Source organism: Bidens hawaiensis, unplaced genomic scaffold, assembly GCF_021521415.1.
Source record: "Bidens hawaiensis isolate Kalapana, Puna unplaced genomic scaffold, B.hawaiensis_p1.1 tig00036730_1, whole genome shotgun sequence".
NCBI classification, from domain to species: domain Eukaryota; kingdom Viridiplantae; phylum Streptophyta; class Magnoliopsida; order Asterales; family Asteraceae; genus Bidens; species Bidens hawaiensis.
The window spans coordinates 83,149-90,348 of NW_027505429.1; positions in this window are offsets into that span (position 1 = coordinate 83,149).

Below are 7,200 nucleotides of genomic sequence, written 5' to 3' on the forward strand. Positions count from 1 at the left end.
AAATCTTCATTCAGAAAATAATCATTCTCTTTCCAAACCATGAGAAATGTTGAGTAGGAACTTGGAAGCACACTCTTGATAGTGTCAATTTTATCTCTTTCAAAAATTTCCATTTTCATCTTGTCCATTTCAGCAATTAAATGACTAAATCTTGTAGTCATCTCTTCAACTGTTTCTCCTTTCAATAAATTAAAGTTTCGAAATTGAAACTTGAGCATCACTTTCTTACTCTCAGCTGTGTTTCCCATGCTTCTCATACGCAGATGTTGAAACAAAGATGCACATCTCTTGATACTTCCAACTTGATGAAAGGTATTCTCTGGTAAAGCCATAGTCAAAGTAGAATATGCTTTTATCTCGATTTCTAAAGCTTTCTTCTCTTCTTGTGAGTATTGAGAGACAGCTTTAGGAGTATACCCAATAGTATCATCACCAGTCATTGGTGCAACATAAACCTCATCAAGACAATATGAACAGTCAGGATGGACCGATCCCAAATGTGCACGAAACCGAGGTTCCCATTTGGCGAAATCACTGAACTTCAACAATCTTGGACATTTAGAATGTGAAACTATCTCGGTATCAAGTTGCAACATTTGTTGCATCAACATATTTTGAGACACTAATGCATACATACCAGCCATCTATGAAAATTGAATCAAATAAGAAATATCTTAACGAATTGGTGAACCGCTATAGCGAACTGTGAACAGTTGTAGCGAACTATGAACAGTTGTAGCGAACTGTGAACAGTTGTAGCGAACTGTGAACAGTTATAGCGAATTAATCCTTAACGAAGTTAAGACTGATCAATAATGGAGTATCTTAACGAATCAAAAGTCAACTTAACGAGTCAACTTAACGAATCACAAATAAGGTTAACGAATCACTCAAATGGCGAAACAGATAACGAATGTGATGAAGGTTTAACGAATCACAAGTCAACTTAACGAATTGACCAAACAAATTGACCAAGTCAACTTAACGAATTGATCAAACGAATTGACCAAGTCAACTTAACGAATTGATCAAACGAATTAAAAACGAATCAGTTCAACGAATCAGATGATAATCAGTAACGAATCGCCAAAATAAACTTTGCGAATCACTAAAGAATTATTAGCGAATCAGCTACAGTGTATTAGCGAATCACACTATAACGAATCAGGTTGTTACAACCGTTTGTAACAAACTCTGACACCTTATGCCATGTGGCAAAGGTTGTTATAACACAAATTCCAAGACAAACACGTGTCACACGAATCGGTTAATCTAGTTTAACGAACTAGATAGCACGAATTGATTAACTCACACGAATCAGTTAGCGAACTGATTAGCGAATGGCAAGAACTGATAGCGAATCAAATTAAATGTCATAGCGAATCGCCTGAAACCTTATAACGAATCGCATTCATCTTTAAATCTTCAAACATTCAAAAACAATTTTCCAGATATATGAAGATCAACCCAAATCAAACCCAGAAACTTATCAATTCCAGATTCGTAATACTCACTCAATTCTTAACCAAACTTAACAAGTAATATACCAAAATTCTCGTAATCGCAAAGCGAATTTAGCCGAACACACCTCGTAATCAATTACCCTAATACGCTAATCAATTTCAACCAACACCAATCCCCTGTTTACGGACTCAAACCGAAAACACAATAACCTTACCAAATCCAATCCTCAATCCAATTCCACTCAATTGAACATTATCAATACATTAACCATCACAAACTCAATATAATTCATTCATAATTCAATCAAATCAACAATGAATTGATTCAAATTCAAACAAAAACAGAAAACTCAATAATAATAACAATTCGTACACCAAATCAAGCGTAAAGAGCACCGAAAGCTCTAATACCACTTGTTTGATCCCGAACTAGAACAATAACCAACAGTCAATACCGATTAACACAGATCTCAGATCTGTCAGTTATAATATTATAGATCTATCTCATAATCAACCTTGATTCGGTGTTCTACGTATGTGTATATATTATCAATAAAGTTAACATGAAGCTTGAGGGAGAGTAAATACTTTAAACCTTTCTTAATAATATTATATCTCTCAAAACTTCGACCCATTACAAGTGAACAGTTGTTCACTATATATAGAAGACGATCCGATTCGCTAACATCCCCTAGCGAACCGGCATCCCCTTCGTTAAATAAGTTATCTTAACGAACCACCCCCTGATTCGTTAACATCCCCTAACAAATCAGGAGGGAATACATTATAGTGTCTTAGTTCGCTAACATCCCTAGCGAACTAGACTCAATCTTTACGAACTAGTTTTAGTTCGCTAACATTCCTAGCGAACTAGACATAACTTTAACGAATTAGATAAATATAAACATTAAATATTACATTTAAATATCAAATAAACATTAATGATAAATACAAAGACTCTAGACGCAAAACCGTGTACTAACAAGTAAAGCTCCTTGGATCGGTCATATTTGGTGGTAGCTTGTTTTGGAGGACAGCTGAACATTCTTCACTCAGGGTGACATGTGATAGCTCCACCAGCTTCCTCTTGTTTGTCAGCACTTCTTTGAGAAACTTAGCATATTTTGGCATTTGAGCAATGGCTACGATGAAAGGGATGTTGATGTGGAGTTGTTTAAAGAGTTCTAAAAACTTCTCGTACTGAGCTTCCAATCTTTCCTTCTTCAGTCGTTCAGTGTATGGAATAGGTTGAACATAGGTTCGGACTGGTTCCTTAGGTTGTACGGTACTTGTTAGAATCAGTATCTCTTGTGTTTTGTCACCGGCTCCCTTCTCCATAACCGGTTATGAAGTTGGTGAGACAACAGTGTTCGTGCCACTTCTTAGTGTAACAATGTTAGCTTTCTCATTTGGATTTATGATTGTGTTGCTTGGAAGAGTTCCAGGTGGTCTTTCGAATAATTGTTGGGCAATTTGTCCGATTTGAGTTTCTAGATTCTGCAATGATGATTGTTGACTTTTAAGGTCAGCTTCATGTTTCAACAATACTCCGCTGATATAAAAATCTCTTGAGTCGGCCTTCTTTTCTGCTTCATTAGTTTTGGTCATGATTTGGATCAACATTTCTTCAATTTTTTAGTAGCTTGGATTCTGATGGCTACTGAAACTTTGGTCTTGGAATTGTGGTTTAGGCTGGAAGGATTGATTCATCGGTCTCTTATCGAATCCGGGTAGGGTTTAAGTGTTACCTCCGTGTTTCCAACTGAAATTCGGGTGGTTTCTCCATCCTGGATTGTAGATGTTGCTGAAAGCGTTGTTTCGACAGGCGATGAAGTCAACTTCTTCCATAGCCATAATGACTTGTTTGTAGTCACTTGTCTTATGAGTTCCTCCACAGGTGTCACAGGTGATTTTGGTTTTTGATAGTTCGGCTTGAAGTTGTTTGAATTTCTTAGAAAGCACTTCAAGTTCTGCGGTGACAAGAGTGTTGGAATCTACGCGGTGCAATCCTTTGTGTGTGGTGTAGATATTGATGATAATTGAAACTCTTCTTTTCTGCCTTCTCCATGATTTCAAATGCTTTGTTAGGTGATGATTTGTTGTAAAACCCACTTACTTTCCTTATCATTTTATCATGTTTTAAGTACTTAATTATTTAGTTATTAAGAGTTTTAGCTTGTTTTTGCTTGATTTTACAAATTTGGATTGATTACATGTAGGTTTTGAGTTTTAAGGAAGAAAAGAGTAAAGATTGGAGACTCTAGGGGTCTTTTTGAGCAACTTTGAACACTTTGAACACTACACTTCCTTAGGTCTATACTATTAATGATCGGTACACTTTCCAGTTGTGTGTGGATTTGTTAGGATTTTCATTTTATAAATTAAAAACTTAGTTGTGAATTATTAGAAAGAGAATCATTTAGACATACATCAAGTTTTGGGCGTCGTTGTCGGGGACACGGTTAGAGGCGTATTGAGAATGACCCGAGTTAGGATTTACCTTTTGTATTTAGGTATATTAGATTAGATTAGTTATTTGAATTAGTTTAGTTTTAGTTTAATTTTATTTTAAGTATTTTATTCTATTTTTTTCTGGTGCCCGTGATCCTTTTCTTTTGAGTTTCTTTAAAGGAAATATGTTCGGACGACACGTTGGAACGCCATGGTGTAAAGTGTGTGGCGAAGATCACTGGGTACGTGATGCTAATGAACGAAGGAGGATAGAAGTCGAGGCATGGAAAGCTCCATGGGAATCACTTGTGGCAAAGCCTCCTCCATACCAATTTGCATATGATCAAATGAGGAACTTCTTATGGTATAAAGACTTATCGGGAAATATATTAGAGCCAACCCCAGAATTGGAATCAATAATGGACAATGTATTGTTCGCCACTAGAAAGGATTTGGAATATATTCCACCTTTGAATCCACCTTTGTTTGAAACCCTGAGTGAGATTGAAGATACTGGAATGGAGGAACAGAGAGTAGAGGAGTATGTTCCCTCTTGGGAGGAAGAATTTAAGGATGAGTTTGGTGAAGATTTGATGGATTTCACCATGACAGATGAATGAGAGTTTGACCCACTTAGCGATTTGAAGTTGCTTGAGGATCTATTATATAACGAGCCAAGTGCGGGGATCAAGAATGAGCCTTGTGAGGAGAGCCATGAGGTGGTTGGTGAATCACTCTTTCCACCATTGCACTTCGAATGTGAAAAACCAAAACATGAACCGTACTCAATCTCCATTCGGGACGTGTTGAGGCTTAAAAAGTTGGCTAAAAGAATAAGGAGGATATCTAGGCTCAAAGATCATGGTGTGCAGAAGAGTTCGTCACTCCTGTTTCACTTTAGGGGATCATTTTTTAGGGAATTCAAGAGTTGGTGGGCCGAGTTTAATTCATATGGTCATGCCCATGAGAGTTGTGCAATTGGTTTCTTCCTGACCAATTGTAAGAGGAGAGTATTGAGGAGCATCGATGGGAAGGGGATAGAGGAGAAGCCTCCTGATTGAGGTTTCGGGAGCAAGTCCGGGTGAAAACTATTCAATAAACTTAGTGCTTCCCTTCAGGCAACCCGGTAATATCTTTTATTATTATTTTATTTTCATTTGATTTCTATTTCCGAGTTTTGCCGGGTGTTTCTTCTCTTACTTGCAGGTTACTCCTTGGTTGGTTGATGCTGGTTTATGAGCTGGAGATTTAAGCAAGTGTGGTGATGCAATTTGCATAAGGATTGTTGCTTTCGTTCATTAGTGATAGCTTGATAGAGAGCACTGGAATTTTAAGCTTTGCGTTCGAATAGGAGGACGGGGAACATGATTCACCTCACATTTGCATGATCACATATACCAGTCTGTTCCACTTTATTTTTCTTTATGTTTAGTTTTATCTTTTCCTTGTCTCACATCGAGGACAATGTGAAATTTAAGTGTGGGGATGGGGAATTGACGTTTTCATTTTTAAGAAAAACAAAGGAATATTAAAAAAATTAAAAAAAACAAACACAAAAAACGTTTTATAGAAAAATGTCCCTTGAATTTAGTTTTTTTTTTTGCGTTAAAGTGGGAGATGATGATATTTATCGGAAATCGGTTTTTCAAACTACTAATAATATGAGATAAATAAAAGAAAACACACTTAACTTGGGATGTGTCGATAGGCTCAGCTTTGAAAATGAAAGGGCAAATTTGAATAAATTGTTAAAACGGAAATCTTTTGTGGGTAAAGCATTTTGTCCGTGGAAGATAAGTAATGAAAGGTCGGGCCATACTCAAGCCTCAAATTTTGGTATGAAAAAGTGGAAATATCATGAGTTTTAAAAATTTGAATATGTTATCATATGAAGCTTGGGTAGGTTTAACGTTAGAGTATGCCGTGTAGCCTGTGATATAAATCTTAAACTGCTAGTTTAGTGTTTTACACCTCATTGGTGTATGATTTTTTAACCTTAAATCTTGTATTGATGGGATGCTTCGGGTCCGGAGACCATGGGTTTGTATGCAATCTATTCATTAGGGTACTCACAATTCCTAAGTGTGGTTGTGGATATTTAAAATAAAGCTAAAAAGAGCAAACCTTATAAGTCTTTAAACATGATCACAAAAGTACAAAAGTACAAATACACTACAGAATTGATCATCCACGCTGTTAGCCATGTGGGGTCCCGTTGCTGGTGTCTCATTACCATTAACAAACGGACCACAAGGGACACGCTACATGTAAGCCCTACAGATGAAATTTTGCATACTCACCTATGGTGATGGTTTCGGTGTATTGCTTGATAACGGGGGAATGTCATGTTGTGGGGAACACTAGCTATTAATTAATTGAACCTTAATCGAATCTAATGGCTGCTTGGTAGACTTTGATACTTAAGCTTAGGTGGATAAACAATACCCTTGATCATCTTAACTATTCATGAAAAAAATAGAGCAACAAAAGTTTTAATTCTGCTAATTTTGAGGTTTAAGTCAATTTGGGGTGGTCTGGTCCGGTAAAAGTTGAAAATAAGCGAGTCTTAATTGTGTAAACCACTGAGTAATATTATTGTCGGATCTTATTTGTCCCGGTAAAGATTAAGGCATGGGTTTAAGTGGATAACAATATCGGTGATCGCGGTTTTTGCGTTCTTCTAAGCTTTAAAAAAATTAACCTATATGTTTTTAAGACTGTATATTCCGATTATGATCTAACTGGATTAGAATTTTTCAGGGACGAAAAAGACTTAAGTGTGGGGATGTTTGATGTGTTGTAAAACAGACTTACTTTCCTTATCGTTTTATCATGTTTTAAGTACTTAATTATTTAGTTATTAATTGTTTTAACTTGTTTTTGCTTGATTTTACAAAGTTGGATTGATTACTTGTAGGTTTTGAGTTTTAAGAAAGAAAAGAGTAAGTTTGGAGACTCTAGGGGTCTTTTTGAGCAACTTTGAAGACTACAACTCAAGGCCCGACTCAAGCCACAAGTTCAAAGCCTTTCATGCTTAATATAATAATTAATCAAAAAGAAAAAAAAAAACCCTAACACCCCATACCAGTTCCGATCGGAATCTGGGCAGCCACCAAGGAGAAAGAAAAAAAGTGTGTGGCGGCTAGAGGACGGCTGGAAGAAGAGAAAGAAGACCAAGGAGGGTTCGGTACAGCAACTACGGGTTATTTTCATTCATAAACTCAGCCATATACTTGAGTATTGCATTCATAAACTTTGTGTTTATTGTTCAAAATACTTTACTAGT